At 30.9% G+C, this 21,645-nt stretch overlaps 1 pseudogene; it reads left to right on the forward strand.

The window, feature by feature from the left end:
• Positions 1-5,542: 5,542 nt before the first annotated feature.
• LOC113366096 lies at positions 5,543-12,300 on the forward strand (annotated as a pseudogene).
• The last annotated feature ends 9,345 nt before the right edge of the window (positions 12,301-21,645 follow it).

Here is a 21,645-nt window from a genome sequence, read left to right on the forward strand (position 1 = left end):
ACAAGGTATTTTTGTGAGATGTGTACTATATGTTTTTCCTATTTACAAAAAAATCATGATTATTGACTGGTTAGTTGTATCAATGTTAGTGCAAAATTTGTGCTGTGTACACATTTTTAGATGTAAAAAACCAAGTTTAATATTCACTCGTAATGACATCAAATTGTGTCGATATATTTGGAATTAGAGATTATTTTATAAATCTCTGTCTATTTTGATTGATGTATCGCTCTTAAAGAACTTACTCATATATATATACATATATATGCATTTATTCATTTGTTTTCTATTTCAGGAGAGAAAATCAACCATGAACTAGGATTGAATGCCGAATTAATTATATTTTTAATATTGTAAAATAAGTTATTTTGAATTAAGTTGTATATATTAAATTTTGTTATAAAATTATCTCAGGATTTTGTTATTTTGTAATAAAAGTTTACTTTGTGAAATTGTGTTCTTTTATTTTATTTTTAATCCAAATTTATTTTTCATCTAAAAAGTAAAAAACAATTCCATAATTATATCCTATTCATGTCCGGTTTATGTCCGGAATATCCCGCGCGGGATATCCTACAGAACGTCCCATAGGTGCGACATATTAACATGTTTCGGACAAGGTCAGGATAAGCGGGATATCCGTAAGGCTATCGCAGGGACAATGAATGTCCGCGCGTGGATATCCTGTGGACATTCTCCGGGATGTCTTGTGTTGTCTGGGAAGGGGTAATTTAGGTTTGGCTATGTTCCACAAAAAGTTTATGAGTAGTGATAGTTGCATTTTGATAATACACAGAAATATTATTATCTGCGTTGTTTAATGATCGTAAAAATAATTACATTGTACAGATTGACAGGAACTGTCAAATGGAAGAAAGTATATATTTGCTAATCCTCTTTTTTATTTAGAGGAATAAAACACCATTAACGTGCACCCCTTATTTCTGATAGAGATATTATTCTTAAATGTGTTATTGAAGATGCCATAAGAAAACTATAGTACTTGTACATTACTATTAATAATTTCCTTTTTTTATGTTAATGATGATAATGACATTTTGTTCAACATTCAAATGAACATCAACACTAGTCGTAAATTAACAGAAACAAAACCGTAACTTAATTGTTAATTAGCATTATTCGAAAAAAATATAAACTGAGTTGCTTGAGAAGATTATCGTATGCATTAATTTTGCAGATTTTTAAATATATATATTTTTTACTTTTTATATGAATATAATTATTTTTCTCTTTTTAGTTTCTAGAAATTTTGTTGCTTTTGCGAATATGAAAGAGATCTGATAGCTTCTCAAATTTTTGCGAATAATGAAAGATATGCAATAGTTTCTCAAATTTTTTGATTTATTTATTATTGAGATCAAATTATGAGATGTGTTTAAATTATTTATCTTAATCTAATTGTAATTATAAGTAATCTTTGCTCTAGAAATATAAATAAATATACCTATATATATATATATATATATATATATTGAAATGAATAAAACAGCCAATGCGTCGAATGTAAACAATTTAATTTATTTTTTATACGTTTCGAGACTAGATGTGTCTCATCATTCAGCTAAAAGAAATTTACAATATAAAGAAAAGGTTTCAAAAAAATGAATTTATACAATGGAAAAATTAATTGAAAAAACAACAAATTATACACACCAGATCAGGAAAAACCCACTTTACTAAAACATTTTACAACACCACAATCACATGACACTACTGTAGGAAAACAAAAATAATTTACGAAAAGACCGAAAAAGGTAGATGTAAAAATGTATAAAATACATAATTATTTGTTTTCAAAGCATAGCAACACGAATGGACTAAGAATGCGTCGAGAGACGTGTAGACGGCTATGCGACCAACACGCGTGCATGTGGGAAGGGATATCAGGGGTGTAGTATGGCGTCAGATTTACAGAAATTAATTATATTTTGATAACTTTCTGAAGTAAGCTAGAGAACTGCGTTTGTTAACACAATTAGAATGTAAAAAGATGAAACATGATTCGGAAAATCTTCTAAGGTCTACATTTTTTTCTTTATATAAAATTATAGGATGGTCAGTATTAAACGAATGTTTGAAATTAATAATGTGCTCAGAAAACATTGTTTTAAATTGTCTAGGGTTTTTTGAATTATAAATATGTTGATTCATTCTCTTGCTAATGTATTGGGAACTTTCACCGATATAACAACTGTCACAATCTAAACAATTAATTTTATAAACGGCATCGGTGATTCGGTCAGACGGAGATTTTGATTTTAAGGTAGAAAACAGGGAACTGAGTGTGTTATCAAAAGTGAAAACTAAAAGAATACCTTCAACAGAAAAAAGTTTTTTTAAAAAATAAGAAAAACTACCCAAATAAGGTAAACAAATAATGCCTTTATATTTGCTAAATAAAGAAGAAGAATTTGAATCGGCAGTAAAATATTTTTGAACAACGGAAGTGACATTATTATTATCAATATTGGTAACGTTTAAAAAATTTAACCTATTTTTAATTATATTATTGATTAAATGTAAAGGATAAGAGTTATTTGTGAGAATGGAGCGGACTAAATCCAAATTTTTATTCCAAAAAGTTTTATTGCTTAAAAGAATAGCTCTATCAATGAGAGAAATGATGATGGAAATTTTTACAGAACGAGAATGAAACGATAAGTAATTAATGTATCTACCGGAAGAAGTTGGTTTTTGAAACCAATCAGTTAAAATAAAATTGTTTTGGTTTCTAATGAGTTTAATGTCTAAAAAACTAATAGAATTGTCATCTTCAAACTCACAAGTAAACTTTAAATGATTGTTAAAAGAATTAAAGGAATCAAGAGTGGAGGAAATGGAATTATTTTCTAAACACAAGAGAACGTCATCAACATATCTAAAGTAAAAGAAAGGTTGAACAGAAAGTTTGGGTAGAACAAAATTTTCAAGTAACTGTAAAGTTAAATCTGCCAAAGGAGGACTGATGCTAGAACCCATAGGCATACCAAAAATCTGAGCAAAAAATTTATTGTCAAAACAAAATATGTATTATTGAATATGAAATTTAAAATGTATTTAAACCAAAATAAATTGATAGTTGTATGTGGTCTGATGTCATTCCAACGATCCGAAATGGCATCCAACGCAAGATCCCATGGAACGTTAGTAAACAACGAAACGACATCAAAGCTTACCAAAGAAAAGTTAGACGGTATGCTTAAGTTGTTGAGATATTTTGCCAAAATAAAAGAGTTTGAGTCTCAAACTCTTTTATTTTGGCAAAATATCTCAACAACTTAAGCATACCGTCTAACTTTTCTTTGGTAAGCTTTGATGTCGTTTCGTTGTTTACTAACGTTCCATGGGATCTTGCGTTGGATGCCATTTCGGATCGTTGGAATGACATCAGACCACATACAACTATCAATTTATTTTGGTTTAAATACATTTTAAATTTCATATTCAATAATACATATTTTTGTTTTGACAATAAATTTTTTGCTCAGATTTTTGGTATGCCTATGGGTTCTAGCATCAGTCCTCCTTTGGCAGATTTAACTTTACAGTTACTTGAAAATTTTGTTCTACCCAAACTTTCTGTTCAACCTTTCTTTTACTTTAGATATGTTGATGACGTTCTCTTGTGTTTAGAAAATAATTCCATTTCCTCCACTCTTGATTCCTTTAATTCTTTTAACAATCATTTAAAGTTTACTTGTGAGTTTGAAGATGACAATTCTATTAGTTTTTTAGACATTAAACTCATTAGAAACCAAAACAATTTTATTTTAACTGATTGGTTTCAAAAACCAACTTCTTCCGGTAGATACATTAATTACTTATCGTTTCATTCTCGTTCTGTAAAAATTTCCATCATCATTTCTCTCATTGATAGAGCTATTCTTTTAAGCAATAAAACTTTTTGGAATAAAAATTTGGATTTAGTCCGCTCCATTCTCACAAATAACTCTTATCCTTTACATTTAATCAATAATATAATTAAAAATAGGTTAAATTTTTTAAACGTTACCAATATTGATAATAATAATGTCACTTCCGTTGTTCAAAAATATTTTACTGCCGATTCAAATTCTTCTTCTTTATTTAGCAAATATAAAGGCATTATTTGTTTACCTTATTTGGGTAGTTTTTCTTATTTTTTAAAAAAACTTTTTTCTGTTGAAGGTATTCTTTTAGTTTTCACTTTTGATAACACACTCAGTTCCCTGTTTTCTACCTTAAAATCAAAATCTCCGTCTGACCGAATCACCGATGCCGTTTATAAAATTAATTGTTTAGATTGTGACAGTTGTTATATCGGTGAAAGTTCCCAATACATTAGCAAGAGAATGAATCAACATATTTATAATTCAAAAAACCCTAGACAATTTAAAACAATGTTTTCTGAGCACATTATTAATTTCAAACATTCGTTTAATACTGACCATCCTATAATTTTATATAAAGAAAAAAATGTAGACCTTAGAAGATTTTCCGAATCATGTTTCATCTTTTTACATTCTAATTGTGTTAACAAACGCAGTTCTCTAGCTTACTTCAGAAAGTTATCAAAATATAATTAATTTCTGTAAATCTGACGCCATACTACACCCCTGATATCCCTTCCCACATGCACGCGTGTTGGTCGCATAGCCGTCTACACGTCTCTCGACGCATTCTTAGTCCATTCGTGTTGCTATGCTTTGAAAACAAATAATTATGTATTTTATACATTTTTACATCTACCTTTTTCGGTCTTTTCGTAAATTATTTTTGTTTTCCTACAGTAGTGTCATGTGATTGTGGTGTTGTAAAATGTTTTAGTAAAGTGGGTTTTTCCTGATCTGGTGTGTATAATTTGTTGTTTTTTCAATTAATTTTTCCATTGTATAAATTCATTTTTTTGAAACCTTTTCTTTATATTGTAAATTTCTTTTAGCTGAATGATGAGACACATCTAGTCTCGAAACGTATAAAAAATAAATTAAATTGTTTACATTCGACGCATTGGCTGTTTTATTCATTTCAATATGTTTCAACGTCGAACAAAAAATCATCAAAATATATATATATATATATATATTTATTTCTTTTGTGTTTAGCTTATAAGGATGAATCTTTTGTAACCATGTGTGTAAAATACTATTGTTAAAAATAAATGCTTTTTAAAATTCAATTTCTTTTTTTTTTAATTTTGAATTCAAACGGTCTATAATATTGGTTCATTTCTATAGTATTTTTTGTACGCACCCGTTTTACGATCGACGCGTGCGCACCAAGGGAGAGCAGCTCGAACTAACCCCGGCAAGTTGACAGTTAACGTGGCAACGAAATATGCCCCGAGAGAGCGATCTATATACTCTTCTTTTATCTATGCATATAAAACCCATGAAAACCACACACAATAGCCACAATTAGTTCATATTTATTACGGCGCTGCTTGGGCGCTGCAGTCACGCTCTGAGCGGTGAGTTTGATGGCTTTATGTTGGTCATGTTATCTCCCTCTGTCTCTGTGCTTCGAAAAACGTCATCTCCCACCATTGACTGGGCTCTGCTAGCGCTTCAATTTCAATAATCATAATAATAAGCTATTGTCTCTAGTTAAATCTACTACTCCGACTTTGATTCACTGCACTTTCAATTTGCCCGTTATCTAGTTATGGATAAAAATAGTTCTGATAACATGCCACCTCCCATTATCCGTGACAGCGACGAGTCAAAACAAAAAGATGACATAAATTATTTATTGGATTCCACAATTCTGGTAAATTTATACTTATTTTTTTGTCAGTCACACACACACACAAACACACACACACACAAACACACACACACACACACACACACATATATATATATATATATCAGATAATTTTGCCAGTGGGCGGATAGAAGTTTTATTCGTGTGCATAAATGATAATGATTAAAGGCGTATTTAGATTATAACCGTTATATATGAAGGACTTTGTGCATTGTACATATTTTAGGACTCTTATGCGAAAGAAACCAATGATCCTGATTTGGATAAAGAGCCAACTTCTTTCTCTGATAAGAACCCATCAGATATGAATGCAACGCCTGCAGAAATGGAAACTGTACCCATAAATAATGCATTCCAAACATTAAGTAATTCTGATATAACTAATACCAATTTGCATAATTATGATGGTAGTGAAAATGGTGAGCAATTAATAGAAGTGTCTGTCACAGAGCCACAAAGGATTGGAGATGGAATGAGTGCTTACTTAGCTTACAGGTTATTTTAGTTCATCTTTTGGTGTTATTTATTTAATTATTATTGATTAATTTTTTGTTTCCAGGGTAATAACGCATACTAATATGCCAATATATAAAAAACGTTCTATGAATGTAACTCGCAGATTTAGTGACTTTTTAGGTCTCCACACAAAATTGACTGAAAAGTACTTGCGTTCTGGAAGGATTATTCCCCCAGCACCTGAGAAAAGTGTTATTGGTAAATAAATAATCAATATTATGGCTACAAAAATCCTATCATTTATTTTCATTACAGGGATGACTAAAAAAGATATCATCCCAATCATCAACCGAATCTCCACTAGCACATTCACCAGTTGGATCAATAAATACACATGCCTCATCTTTAGACTGGGTTGAGCGTCGGAGGGCTTCATTGGAACGTTTTTTGAATCGCACTGCTAAACATCCAGTTTTAGGAATTGACCCTGATTTCCGTTCATTTCTTGAAATGGAGTGTGATTTACCTAGAGCGACAAGTACTAAAGCTTTAAGTGGTGCTGGTGTATTAAGATTATTTAACAAAGTTGGAGAAACAGTAAACAAGATTACATATAAAATGGATGAAACAGACCCAGTTAGTATTATTTTTAGATAGTCCCGTTTTTTGTTTCATTTTACAGTGAGTTTTCAGTATCATATGCCAAGATTCTAGAATTAAATTTATCTTTATGATAAAGCATTTCTGTGCATAGTTTTTTAGCGGTTTATGACACTACTATTTGCACTACAGGTATAAATATCAAAGTATATTTTCAAAAAATTATAATTATTATACTATATATTTGTAAAATGTATTGTTGTGATTTTTTTTAAAATTAATAGTAAAAACAAATTTACATTGTTTTCCCCTAATATTTGTAATAGTGCAAATTCTACCAAATTACACCTTTTAATTTCTTTCTGTAGTGGTTTGAGGACAAAGTGGATCAAATTGATGCCTTGGATTCACAATTTCGACATCTTCATACAGCTGTAGAAGACTTGGTCAATCAGCGTCGAGATTTAAGTTTTAATACAGGGGCGGTTTCAAAGTCATTAGCTGTGTTGAGTGGATGTGAAGAACATACTGGTTTAGCAAGAGTTCTTAGTCAACTAGCAGATGTTGAGGTACCAAAGTGAATTAAGGATAAAAGGTAGTCGTTTAATGCTGAATTTATTTTTAGGAGAAAGTTGAACTTCTTAGAAGTGAACAGGCAAATTCAGATTTCTTCATATTTTCTGAAATGCTCAAAGATTATATAGGTATCATTGGAGCCATAAAAGAGGTAATAATTTTAATAATTCGTTTTTTTATCATATATACTGCTAGTTTTTTTTAAACAGTTTAATGTGCATCTTTACTCAATGCCTTATTATAAATTATGCTTATTATCCGTAGAGTAAATTATAGTAATCGGAAATAAACATTTTTGCATATCTTTATGTTTCAAAGGTTTCTGAACATTTTGGCATACTTTAGAAAAAATGTTTGTATGTGTGTTTGTGTGATTCATATATATACTTATAATATATATATATATATATATATATATATATATATATATATATATATATATTATATATATGTATATATATATATATATATATATATATATATATATATATATATATATATATGATATTCAGTTTTAAGGGCAATACATCAATTAAAAAATTTGTATGACTTTAAAACATTTTTATTTTTTCCATACGTTTCGACACATAGTTTTGTGTCATCTTCAGTAGACTCTATTTTGAAGGCACAGATAAAAATTATTAATTAAAACTAATATATAAGAAGTAATATGGTATGAACTTACATGTAATTGTAATAATCCTAATTATTTCCTAATTATAATTGTTCACAATGCACAATGAAACCAATTCTTGTCACTTTAAATTTAACAATTATTAAATATATATATATACATATACGAGGTGTGTTCAAAAAGTACCCGGAATTACTAATAATTAAATTTCGCGGGTCTGGAGTGTCTGATTGTCAAAATTTTTTTTTATTGTGTTGGTATACATGCCCCTAAAGTATGATGAAATTTTCAGCTATATTCACTGTTTACTTTGTCTGTGGTAGTCGCTAAGGTTCGACGTGAAAAGTCAAAGAATTTGTATTAAATTTTGCGTAAAAAATGAAATAAAGTGTTGCAAAGTGCAAAAATTCACCAGATATGGCTCTGTGTGACTTTTTCCTATTCCCAAAGTTGAAGAGACCCATGAAAGGACGGCGGTTTTCCTCGATTGAAGAAAATCGCTGAGAGTGCTCAAGGACATATCAAAAAGTGAATATCAAGGGTGCTTCGAAAATTGGAAAAAACGCTGGCATAAGTGTATTATATCTGGGGGGGACTACTTTGAAGGGGACCACATTAATGTAGACGAATAAATAAATATTTTTTTGAAAAAACGAAAATTCCGGGTACTTTTTGAACAGACCTCGTATATATTGTTAAATTTAAAGTGACAAGAATTGGTTTCATTGTGCATTGTGAACAATTATAATTAGGAAATAATTAGGATTATTACAATTACATGTAAGTTCATACCATATTACTTCTTATATATTAGTTTTAATTAATAATTTTTATCTGTGCCTTCAAAATAGAGTCCACTGAAGATGACACAAAACTATGTGTCGAAACGTATGGAAAAAATAAAAATGTTTTAAAGTCATACAAATTTTTTAATTGATGTATTGCCCTGAAAACTGAATATCACATATTTCAACATCAAAATTATATAAAAAATTTAATATATATATATATATATATATATATATACATTGTCCATTTTCACATAAAAATATAGATGAAAAATATGTTTCCAATTGAAAATAAGCCCATTTCATGTACTGTGGAGTGAAATGGCAATGGAAAACCTCTCACACTATACAGTAGAACTCCAATTATCCGAATTAATGGGGACCGGGACACATTCGGATAATCAAATATTCGGATAATCGGAGTTTGTTTTTAAAATTGCCATTGGAGAGAAAAAAAGTTACGTTTTGATATTGCACTATTTTTTATTGAATTAAATGAAAGAAACATGACATTTTCACATGTTTTAAATATAAATAAAATGTACTAATGTACAAGTTTAGAAATAAAAATCATTGTTTTGTAAACATCTCCGTCAAATCAAAACAAACAATGTGCCTACACTGGCTTTGCTGGTGGAAGAATAATAGCGCACTTAGACTTTTTTTGGACAATTTTTTTTCTGAAAGTGATTCGGATAATCGGCGATTCAGATAGTCGAAGTTCGGATGATTGGAGTTCGGATAATTGGAGTTCTACTGTACTTATTATTTATATATACATACATACATATATATATATATATATATATATGTATATATATATATATATATATCAAAGGAAATATATTTATCTGTCCCAGACTTAGATGCTTGGTCTGGGTATGCTTAGCTCAATACTGAATGGATATAGTACCGACTGAAACTTCCACTTTTCTCTTGTCCACACAGGAACCTATATTCATGCATTACTTAATTAAAGGAGAGGATCTAGAATGCTATGATTATCTCTTAATTATACTTTCTTCCTAATTAGTGCCATCCATTCCCTTTCTAATTTTCAATGGCGATCTATGCTGCCTCAGATTTCAGCATCACTTATACAAGAGTTTTTGGAATAATTCTTCTTAATATCTCTTCTACACCATCCCGTTGGCCTCTAAATCGCAGGCATAAGAAAACTTTTTTTTGTATGTGTGTGTGTTTGTGTATATATGTCATAATGCAAGTGCGTATACAATCTTGTGCTGACGTTTATGAGAGATTTTAATAATGTTTCGATCTCATACGAATTTTTTTAGGTTCTGTATAAATATTTTAAATATTTAAAGATCACTTTAATGGTTCAAACCAATGCCGTCCACATTATTGACAGTGTAGATCAAACGACTTGAATGATTCAAAAATCATTCGGTTTGTACAGACCGCGCGACGTTCCGGTTAGCCATTTCGAAGGTACGGAGCGCAAAGAGCTAACAATTTTCATACATAAATGTTTTTTGTGATAATCTCGTCACAAAATAAAACATGAATGATAAAATTTACAGTACATATTTATAATAAACTATTTGAAAATATTTTAAACAATTGTTGATGATATTAATGATTATATTGTTAATTAATTATTTATATTCATTATTGATTAGTTTTATTTCTCGAATATTCAATTAATGTTTGGAAAGTTACAGCAATTTGCCTTAGTCATACACTTCTAGTTACATTTTTCAGTTGTTTATGTCCAGTTTAGAATGTTGCAATTTGTGTGTTTGCTATCAATTTAATTTGTCAGAAAGATATAGGAATAATAAATCTCTCTTTTGATAAAAATATTAAAATACTGTGAAAATAACTTGAATTATAATAACAGTTAATACTACACTAGTTGTTGAGACGACTTTTGTATATTTATATCTTTACCTCTTTTAGAATAAAGAATCCGCATATCCAGGATGGCATTTTACATGAAATTATAGGGGATACATTTCAAGATGACAAAATAAAGAAATATAAATATTGGTGATAACTATTATGTAACATGCAATATTTGAAGTATAACAGATCCTATATTAAAATTAGTTACTATCAAATCTAACATTAATATACTTAATTACAATAATTCTTAAAATAAGTGTCAAACTTATACCAAGTAATTTTAATGGAGATTTGTTATACATGTATATCACATAATAGATCTCCGCAATATATAAAACAAAAATCATTTTTAATTCTGTTTTTTTTACTTCTTGATTAATTATGCTGAGGCTAAGGCAATTATTTGAAGAAGTTTGTATTATTGTTTTGCTTCCTTTATTCAAACAATAATACAATCAATATATATTGATGATATTGATGCATCAATAATTTTCCTTTTAACTAACACTTTCCATATACGGATCAATGTCCATATAGAAATCGCACAATTCATTTTTAAGTCTTCACTAAGATTTTTCCAATTAAATGTCACGTTTCTATTGCATGTATTGTGAATTGCTCTTCTTCAATTGACTGGCAATGTGGATTTTATGTCGATTGAGTAAAATTTTACTAAAATAATATTTTATTCTTTGAGTAATAAATAAGGTTGTTTTCATTGAATTGGTTTACATTTTCAAAAACATCGATAGCGGCGAAGACGGCTTATGCCAATGTTTCATTTATTAGTTCAAAATGACGGCATTTGCAAAGGATTTTAGGTTCGATACATATTGGAATCCGCGTATAACGAAATTTTTAGCCGCGAATATAGGAATTGGGTCGCAATTTTTTTGGCCGCGAATAGCGAAAACGCAAATGAATGAAGCGCGAATAAGAAACTTCTACTTCATAATATTCATAATTTTATTTCATTTTTTACTAAGTAACAATTGTGTACTTTTACAAGTTAATTTATTCATAGGTTTTTCATGAAAGAGTGAAGGTATTTCAAAATTGGCAACATTCTCAATTTCAATTAACTAAGAAACGTGAAATGAAAGCAAAACTTGAACTATCAGGAAGAAATGATAAACTGGATCAAGCTGGAGTAGAAGTGTTGGAGGTATTCGGCCTTCAGTTTTTTAATTTTGATTTTAAGTACTTTGTATCATTTTATATTTTCATGTTATAGTGGGAATCTAAAGTTATGCGTGGTCAAGAAGAATTTGATAATATATCAAGAATGATTAAAAAGGAAGTTGATTATCTAGAATCAATAAGAATAAAAGAATTTAAAGATACGGTTGTAAAATATTTAGAAGATCATATGGCACACCAGCAACAGGTAAATTTTTGCAGTAAATAATTGTTAACGTTTTTATGCAATTATAATAATTTAAATTTATGTAGCTTATTCAATATTGGGAAGATTTCTTACCACAAGGAAAAGCCGTTGCATGAATTCTGAGCTGTTTATATTGAGAATAGACAGCTGCTCCTACAACCTATGTTTATATGATATTGTATTTTATATTATTATATTATATTATTGGATTTACATTTATTATAAAATATAGTATATACACTATTTCACATGAATGGGTATACGAATGTATGTCCATGGCACATATATATTATTTATATATATATATGCTTGTAATTTCGCTAATGGCTAAAAATGAAATTACAAAATTTGTTTTCTTATATTTAAATAAATTATATATATTTCTATAAAACCATCTTGTTTGTATGTCATTTGATATTAAATTAAAAAAAATGATACTAATGCATAATTTTTGTAGATTCAGTATATGGCGTCCCCTGACATCTAGACATAATTAAAAAGAAACAAAAGTGATCTTTTTTTTATTTTATTTATTTATTGGCTTTTGATATACATCATAAGGCCAGATGCCATTCTTTCAATTGTTTACTACAAATTCTTATTGAATCGTTAACTTATAAATTAATTTTAGTATTATTAATAAAATTAAATATATATTTATACATTTTTAAATTATTACTAGCTACTAATGATTGTACATTGATTGGGAAAATAACATTTTCTTTAAGTAAATTTATTCTATATTTAAGTAATCTTAGTAAACATAATCATCTTCTGTTATATACGTCAATAATATATTGTTTGATCTCGAAAGTTTAAATGTTCGTATTTTCTGATCGAATTAAATCTTCATCAAAGATAAATTGTGTTTTAATCATTTACAAAATAAATATATAGTTCGTAAAACTATATAATTGGTGACCCCTAGAGTGAATTAAAAAAAAGTGAGAAGGAAGTGAAACATGTGCATAATTTACAAGTGACTTCGTGATCGCGAGCAAGAAATATAGCACGTTGGTGAGCACCGATCTCTATAATTGGTGACTTCGAACGCGAATAAAAAACACGTCGATCCAAATATTACGAAAATATATATACAAAAATGTCATTAACGCCTAAACCGACTAAGTAAAGCACAGAAATTACTCATCGATCTGGACAATGATCCTATGACTTGTACGTCACGTGAGGATTATGATGAGTACTCTAAAGCCGATCATATGTATAGTGTAGGAAGGCCGAACATCACTCCGTTTATGGAGGATTGCCCTGAAATTTGGTTTACTCTAATCGAGGCAGAATTTCAGGGTGACAGAATACGGAGTGATGATACGAAATATGCGGCGGTGCTACGCGTCTTGGACAGAAATACGCTGCATCTGATAGCAGACGTGTTACGGAAGCCACCTGCTAAAAATAAGTATAATGCCTTGAAAACAATTATTCTTGACAGAGTGTCCTAATCTAGGTCTAAGACAAATTATTAAATAACATCGCACTAGGTGACAAGAAGCCGTCACAGCTGCTTCGTGAAATGATGAAGTAAGCGACGATATTGTACACAAGTTGTGGCTGGACAGACTGCCACAACATATTCGTCCGCTGCTTCTAATCTCTAATAATGTTGGGCTGCAAGCCATTGGAGAAATGGCAGACAGACTATTAGATGCCTGTGGATCATCATCTGCGATGGCCACAACAAGCAAGCATCAAGATAACAAACATATCGGACACAAGATATTTTAATGGCATTAGTGCAAAAAATGAACGTACTTACTTTAGAGGTTGAAATTTTGAAGCAGTGTCAAAGAGACAACAATGAGAGCAGGAGGCCCAGGAACTACTCAAGGAATAGGCGAGGTAGGTCAAAAACACCTACCAAATCACATGTATGCTATTACCACAATAAATTTGGAGAAAAGGCCAAGAAGTGCATAGAACTGTGCCTTCTTAAATCACTGTTGAATCCGGAAAACTAGCATCGCCATCAACATTAGGAGCTGCATGCAATGGTGGTGATACAAATTCTGTCTGTTCAGAGCTCCGATTAAGTATAACAGACAGAAAATCCAGAATACGATTCCTTATTGACTCTGGCTCTGTCCTCTCAATACTTCCAGCTAGCAAGTTTGCAACCGATCGTGCCAAGGAAGAGCTTGTTCTGTATGCAGCCAATTCCAGTCGAATATCCACCTATGGAAACTCTTGTGCTGGACCTTTCACTGCGCAGACCTTTCACTTGGCAGTTCACTATAGCAGACGTAGCAACAGCCATAATCGGTGCAGACTTGCTAAGCCACTACAATTTGCTCATAGATCTGAATGGCAAGATATTGATTAATTCTTCTACAGGCTTAACCTCTGATGGGAAAGTTCTGAAAGCTGATAATATCAACATCTCCACAATAGATCCCTAGCAACCGTTCAAGGATCTACTAACAAAATATGTATCTCTCACTAATGAACCACACAAATTAATTATTAAGCAGTCTTCTTTTGCGCACAGAATCTCTACAACAGGTCTACCAGTTGCTGCCAATTTCAGGAAGATTTTCGGTGAAAAAGCTATAGCAGCAAAAGCTCAAATTCAAAATCTCTTAAAGAGGGGCATGTTAAGACCATCAAGCAGTCCGTGGGCAAGCCCTATTCATATGGTGCTAAAGAAGAATGGGACATATAGACTTTGCGGTGACTACAGGAAACTGAATGCGAGCACATTACCTGATAAGTATCCTCCACCATTAATTCAGGATGTTTTTCCAGCATTACATAGGGAAAAAATATTCTCTACATTGGACCTCGCCAAAGCTTATCATCAAGTTCAGAGGCATGAAGAGGACATTCAGAAAACAGCCATTATAACCTCATGGGGATTGTTTGAGTATCTTTGTATGCCGTTTGGATTGAAGAATGCCACTCAGACTTTCCAGCGATACATAAATCACATTTTTTAAGATATTGGCTTTGTGTTCATATACGAGGATGACATCCTGGTCATGTCTGAGAGTATGGAAAAACATCATCGTCATCTTGAAATTGTGTTTGAGCGACTTCAAGAACACTCACTTGTCATCAACATTGAGAAATGCGTCATGGGCAAGGATGAAGTAGATTTTCTGGGATACAAGCTTAGTGCAAATGGCTATTCTCCATCAACACACCGAGTGGACAAAATTTTAAACTTTCCACAAACAACCACAGTTCTGGAACTACGCAGGTTTCTAGGAATGGTGAATTACTACAGGAAGTCAGTACTAAAGGCAGCAAGAATACAATCACCATTTAACAATTATCTACGAAGTTCAGTGAAGCAGGACAAAACTCCAATTGTCTGAAACCCCGAATCTCTTAAGGCTTTTGATGACATTAAGAAAGCACTTGCAAATGCAGCACTACTTCGATATCCAGATACTTCAGCCAACATTTGCTTGGTGACGGGTGCCTCTACAACAGCTATAATTGGTGCTACACTGGAGCAGGAAGAAAATGGTGCCTGGCCACCAAGAATAAATACAATAGAAATGCCAACGAAACTGTCAGCTGAGGAGATAAGCATTGAGCAGAATTTGGACCCAGAATTGAAAATATTACGTCATGGAGAAACATCATTGAAACTCCATAAATTGACATTGGATGGTTTTCCAATATATTGTAATATCGAATCTAATTTTGTTAAACCATATCTTCCACAGAAACTCCGCAAAACTGCATTTGATGTAATACATGGTATTTCTCATGCAAGCATCAGGACTACATCCAGTGAAGTCCGCAAACAATTTGTATGGCCTGGAATTGGAAAGGATATTACTACTTAGACTCGCCAATGCATCTCCTGTCAAAAGTCGAAAGTCCACAAACATAACCGCTTCAATCCTATGCGCATTCCTTTACCAGATGAAATATTGTCTCACATCCATATTGATATCATTCACTTACCAAATACTAATGGCCAGAAGCTATACCACTCAGAGATATCACAGCTGATACAGTCACATAAGCGTTATTTTTGTGCTGGATTTCAAGATTTGGAACTCCAACAACAATAACTTCTGACCAAGGCACAAAATTTGAGTCTGCTCTATTCAAGTCTTTGGCAGTTGGAGCGAAGAAGATAGAATATTAAAAGCTGCTCTGATGTGTTCCACTGAACCGTGGATCAAGATACTACCTTACGTGCTACTTGGTCTACGAAACTTATAAGGAAGACATAAAAGCATCACCAGCAGAAATGGTCTACGGAACTACGTTGAGAATTCCAGGTGATTTTATCAATGTATTTGATAACTCAACAAATCCACAAGTATTTTTAGATAATCACCGCCGAATCATGTGAGCATTAAAACCAACACCTACTGCTCATCACAACAAGGGCAAAATGTTTATTTTGAAAGATATGGACACATGTATTCATCAGGGCAGATCATGACCCACACATGTATTCATCAGGGCAGATCATGACCGGAAGCCTCTAGAACCAACTTACAGTGGGCCTTATGAAATTCTAGAGCGAGTTACTGACCGGATCTACAAACTCCGCATTAATGGGACTGAAAAGAACTTCACTGTAGAAAGATTAAAATCCGCTTGCATTAACAAATCAGATACTGATTGTGAATCAGATTCGAATTCACATCACAGACCATCAGCAACGAAACCAACTAAGAAGACTCCAAAAAAGAAAGTTACGTTTAACATATGACGTAAAATTAACTTTTCTTTTGACAAACAGCCATCAATTTTTATTTTGGGGGGAGTACTATGGCGTCTCCTGACATCTAGACATAATTAAAAAGAAACAAAAGTGATCTTAGTAAACATAATCATCTTTCGTTATATAAGTCAATAATATATTGTTTGATCTCGAAAGTTTAAATGTTCGTATTTTCTGATCGGATTAAATTTTCATCAAAGATAAATCGTGTTTTAATCATTTACAAAATAAATATATAGTTCGTAAAACTATAAGTATGTAGACATTATGAATTTATTAGATAATCCATCAATCTTTGGATGTAACAAATTGTGAATAGCATGTAAAAGTTGTATAATCTTTTGATTTTAAGAAACAGCTTATATCTACATTTCACCAATAGAATGTTAGATATTTATTTTATTATGTATAAATAACTAGTTGAAAGTGGCATTTTGCCTTAAGGTAAGTTGCACAAACTTCCCGAAATGTGAAAAATTTAGATAAAATTTCCAACTGTTCTTTTTGTTGATGTTGATAAAAGGCCTAATTTTGACAAACGCCAAAATAATGCCTATCATTTTTTTGAACTGATGAATTTTTACAAATAAACGACTTGTCTTAGGGCCGTAATATGTTAGTATGTTCTAGAAGACCATCATATATCTATCGTCAAAAAAACGTCAAAAAACAATTCAACAGTTAATTGCAAGAACTTGTGCCAGCTCAAATCAAAAGCTAATCAGTATTAGGGTTTACACAAAAACCGACATTTCAAAACAAACGGTTTTAGCCGGTTTTCGAATTTCATATAGAAAATAAATTTTTGCTCGAACATTGTGATAACAAAATTTTTTCGGCATATTTAGTGCGATTTAAAGCAGTATTTGACTAAATTTATTGTTCAATTTTTTGGATAGTAAAAAAAATATTTTAATTAGTAGAACAAAATAAATAGTTTATCTGGATTAAATAATTTTGAAAATAATTATTCGTGATTATATATTTATATTTTATGTTGGTGGATATATTTTCATGATAGTGAAAATAAAGTAATAATAATACATATAAAATAATACATTTTTAAATAAAAATATTTAATATATTAAAAAAAAATGAAAAATATTAGATACATATGTTGATATATATGGTAGACATACATACTTGTTAATATCAATTTTAGTTTTAAAAACGATTAAGCTAAATCCCAATTTTTTCTATTTCGAGCAATTTTAATTAACCCCTTAACTTACAATTTAGATTCGATCGAAAATGTTAGGCCAAAGTTGTACAAGCTGGCGCAGCGTTTGTGACTATTTTCACAAACAGTGTACAGATTTTCACAAAAATAAAAATAATTTTGTGTTTTATAGTATTGTATAAACAAATATTTTGTGATACTTCCGATTGCCGTACCGGGCTATGTCCGTAATGCGTAATATTTGCTTCTTGCCCGATTATCGTACGCGGGCTAGGCCCGTAATATTTACGTTTGGCCTAGAAATCGCACCTGGGCTCTGCTCGTCATTTTAAGTTATGGGGTTAATTAATTTTAAAAATTCTAACTATTTTTTTGTTCAGTAGAATATTATTCCAAAAAACTCAGAACGTCTATCGATTTGATATTTAGAAGTGTCCTTTGTTTAATCACAAAATTTCCCAAAATAGAAAATACCCTCTCACTTGCGACCGAACTAGGCTTAATTGTTTTTAAAGCCTGATATAATAATTCTAAGATTTGTGTTCTTTTATTTGTCGTTTCTAGGGCTAAAAACTTTTTTTTTGAAGTTTGAGTAGAGAAAGTTACTTCTTCAAGAAGTCATACTGATTTAAATATACACACTGGTATGAAAATCTAAATTAATATAAACATTAGACAAAAAGATAACACAAAACCTTTTTAGAAACCATAGCAGTCTGATAAGCTATTGAACAGATATGATTCCAAGAATCAAAACGCTTACATGTATCTTTTATATTTGGCTACATTTGTCATTTTCCATTTATACAGTAAAAACCGACTTTTTCTACTAAAAACCGGTTTCCGAATTCTATGATTTTCGCCAAAAACCGGTTTTTGAAAACCGACAAACCCTAATCAGTATCTTTCCCAACCAATATCTTTCGACAATTTTGGAACGTGGACGAAAAAAATTTCACTTCTCTGCTATTTACAAAAAACGCAAAACTGACAAATACAAATTCTTATCGAGTTACATCGAAACTTTTTGAAAAATTTTTGTTGCATAGAGACAAAATATCGAAGCGCTAAGCGCCACGTCGCAGTATTACGGATATGGGTATTACAAAACCCATAGAAATGTAAGCAAAATTCATACTTATTAAAATCTCTATATAATATCTGATAATTTAATATGTATATGCCGAATAATTTTCTTTGACCGCAAAATGACACTTTTTTTACTTTTATCATTGCATCTCTGAAAGCGCTAGACCTACCAAAAATTTAATCAGTTCTTCATTTTGTCAATACAAGTACAATGTTTTTTGAATTATTGATATCGGACGCAAAAACTAAATCACCATTTTTAGCATTTTTTGCCCCGTATCTTCGAAATTATGATATTCAATTATGGGGCACCGCCAAAAAAAACAATATACAAATCATTCAGTGAATGCAGAACAAGATCATACGACAGTCACTGAACGCACTCAGGTACATTTCCAACTGGTCACCAGGACAGCAACAAGATGACAGTAAATGGAGAAATTCAATAAAAATCAGAAAATTATAAGAGAAGAATTGACGAACACCCAAATTACTTGGCACAGAAAGTATTTTCAAAAACGCGCCCAACCAGGCTAAAACGAAAAATTCCCATTGATCTCATAAATAGGCATTCGTAAACGCTAACATTAATATTATTATTATATTATCATTATTATCTTATTATATCTAATATTGTTATTTTGTTATATTTATTATTATCTGTCACTTTTATTGTTTTTCTAATATTATTTTATTATTCAGAAATTTTATTTATTTTATTTATTAATTTATTATTATTATTATTTGCTTTTATTAACTTCCCGTAGGGTAAGTTATTGTAATTGTCCAACAATCGAAATTGAATTTTTTACATTTCTCGACGTTTTGAGGTTTCTGAACATTTTGGCAAAACTCAGAAAAAAGGATGTGTGTGTGTGTATGTATGTATGGATACAATTTTTCAGTCACGTTTTCGGGCGTACGGATCAACCGATTTGAATGGTTCAAAAAAACATTCGATTCCAATTGATAGGGAGATGAGCTGATTAGTTTTTGGTAAAGGCAGGTCCAGCCGTTTCGGAGATACGACAAAAACATGCCAAAAACTAATTAGCACGTCTCCCCATTAGTAGGAATCGAATGTTTTTTTATTCATTCAAATTGTTTGATTCGTGCTCTCGAAAATGTGTACGAGAAAATGTATCTATACATACAAACACACATACATACATCCATTTTTTCTAAGATGTCAAAATGCTCAGAGGCCTTTGATTGAAACGTAAAGATATGTAAAAACTTACATTTTCGATTTTTGGACGATTACAACAACTTACCCTACAGTAAAGTTGTCAATGTAGAAAAGATACCGAACAAATTATTTAAAACAACAAAATTACAATGAAACAAAAGTCTTAATTATCAGTCAATTTTATATTTAACTAGCTGTACCGTGTGATTTTGTTGAAATTAAAAAGTTGAACAAAGATGTGTATTTGTTAAATTTAGTTTAACGTTACTACTATCTGCTCAACAATTCACCTATTTAACAATTGGTCTACGAATTTAACTATCAACTTGTTAACCAATCTACCATTTACCGACTTACTAATTTACCTGTCAACCTATTTACCTATCAACCCGTTTCACATGTCTACCAATTTACCTGTCAACCTGTTTATCCGTCTTGTTATTTGTCTATCTACCAGTTGTCCAGTCTACCATTTTACAATTTACCTGACAACCAGCTATCCAACAAATTACCTTTTCATCAATTTACTTGTCTACCAATTCACCTGTCTATCAATTTACCTGTCTACTAATTTACCTATCGACCGGTTTATCAATACACCGTTTCAAGTTTGATCAAATAGCTTTTAAATTTTTGATATATACTTTACCATTTCAGAGAAAACGTCGATGAAAGGTCTAATTTTAATAAACGTCAAAAAAAAAACGCTACTCATTTTTTCAAACTTTGATAAATTAAACGACTTGTCGTAGAGCGTTCTAAAAAACCATGGTATCTATCTATCGTAAAATAACATAAAAATCTCCCTAATTTTTTTTTCAACAGTTAATTACAAGAACTTGTGCCAACGAGTCTTCACCAACAACTAATCAGTATTTTTTCCAAATAACATCTTTGAACAGTTTTTGAGTTTTTAAAATCAATTCAGAATTGCTAAAACGTGGATAAAACATTTTTCACTTTTCTGCTATATCCTGCAATTCTGCAATTCGCAGGCCGTTAAGCAGACTAAACAAAAAATGGCCTTCCGACCATAGATAAAAGAAGAGTATACGTTCCGACCTACCAAAAACCTAGCCCAATGTTTGCACGCGTCCTAACTGAGTACGCAGCATACATCAGCATGTCATAGTTTATTTATATTATTATTTTTGTATTACTGTTATTATTTTATCTTAACTTTGTTTCATTTTATATCCAATTTATTGTATTTTTTTGTATTTTTTTTTGCACCTTACAATTTTGTAAATAAGACTTTAAAGTCTTGATTAACAAAAGTAAATCAGAACAAAAAAAAACTTTTCTGCTATTTACAACGGCTTGGCTGATCGTCGCGCAAAACTGACAAACGCTAGTCCTTATCGAGTTACAATCAAATGGCATTTAAATTTTTGAAAAGA

Source organism: Ctenocephalides felis, unplaced genomic scaffold (genome assembly GCF_003426905.1).
Source record: "Ctenocephalides felis isolate EL2017-DRISC unplaced genomic scaffold, ASM342690v1 CF-g0.4_SCAFFOLD_01170, whole genome shotgun sequence".
Lineage (NCBI taxonomy): Eukaryota > Metazoa > Arthropoda > Insecta > Siphonaptera > Pulicidae > Ctenocephalides > Ctenocephalides felis.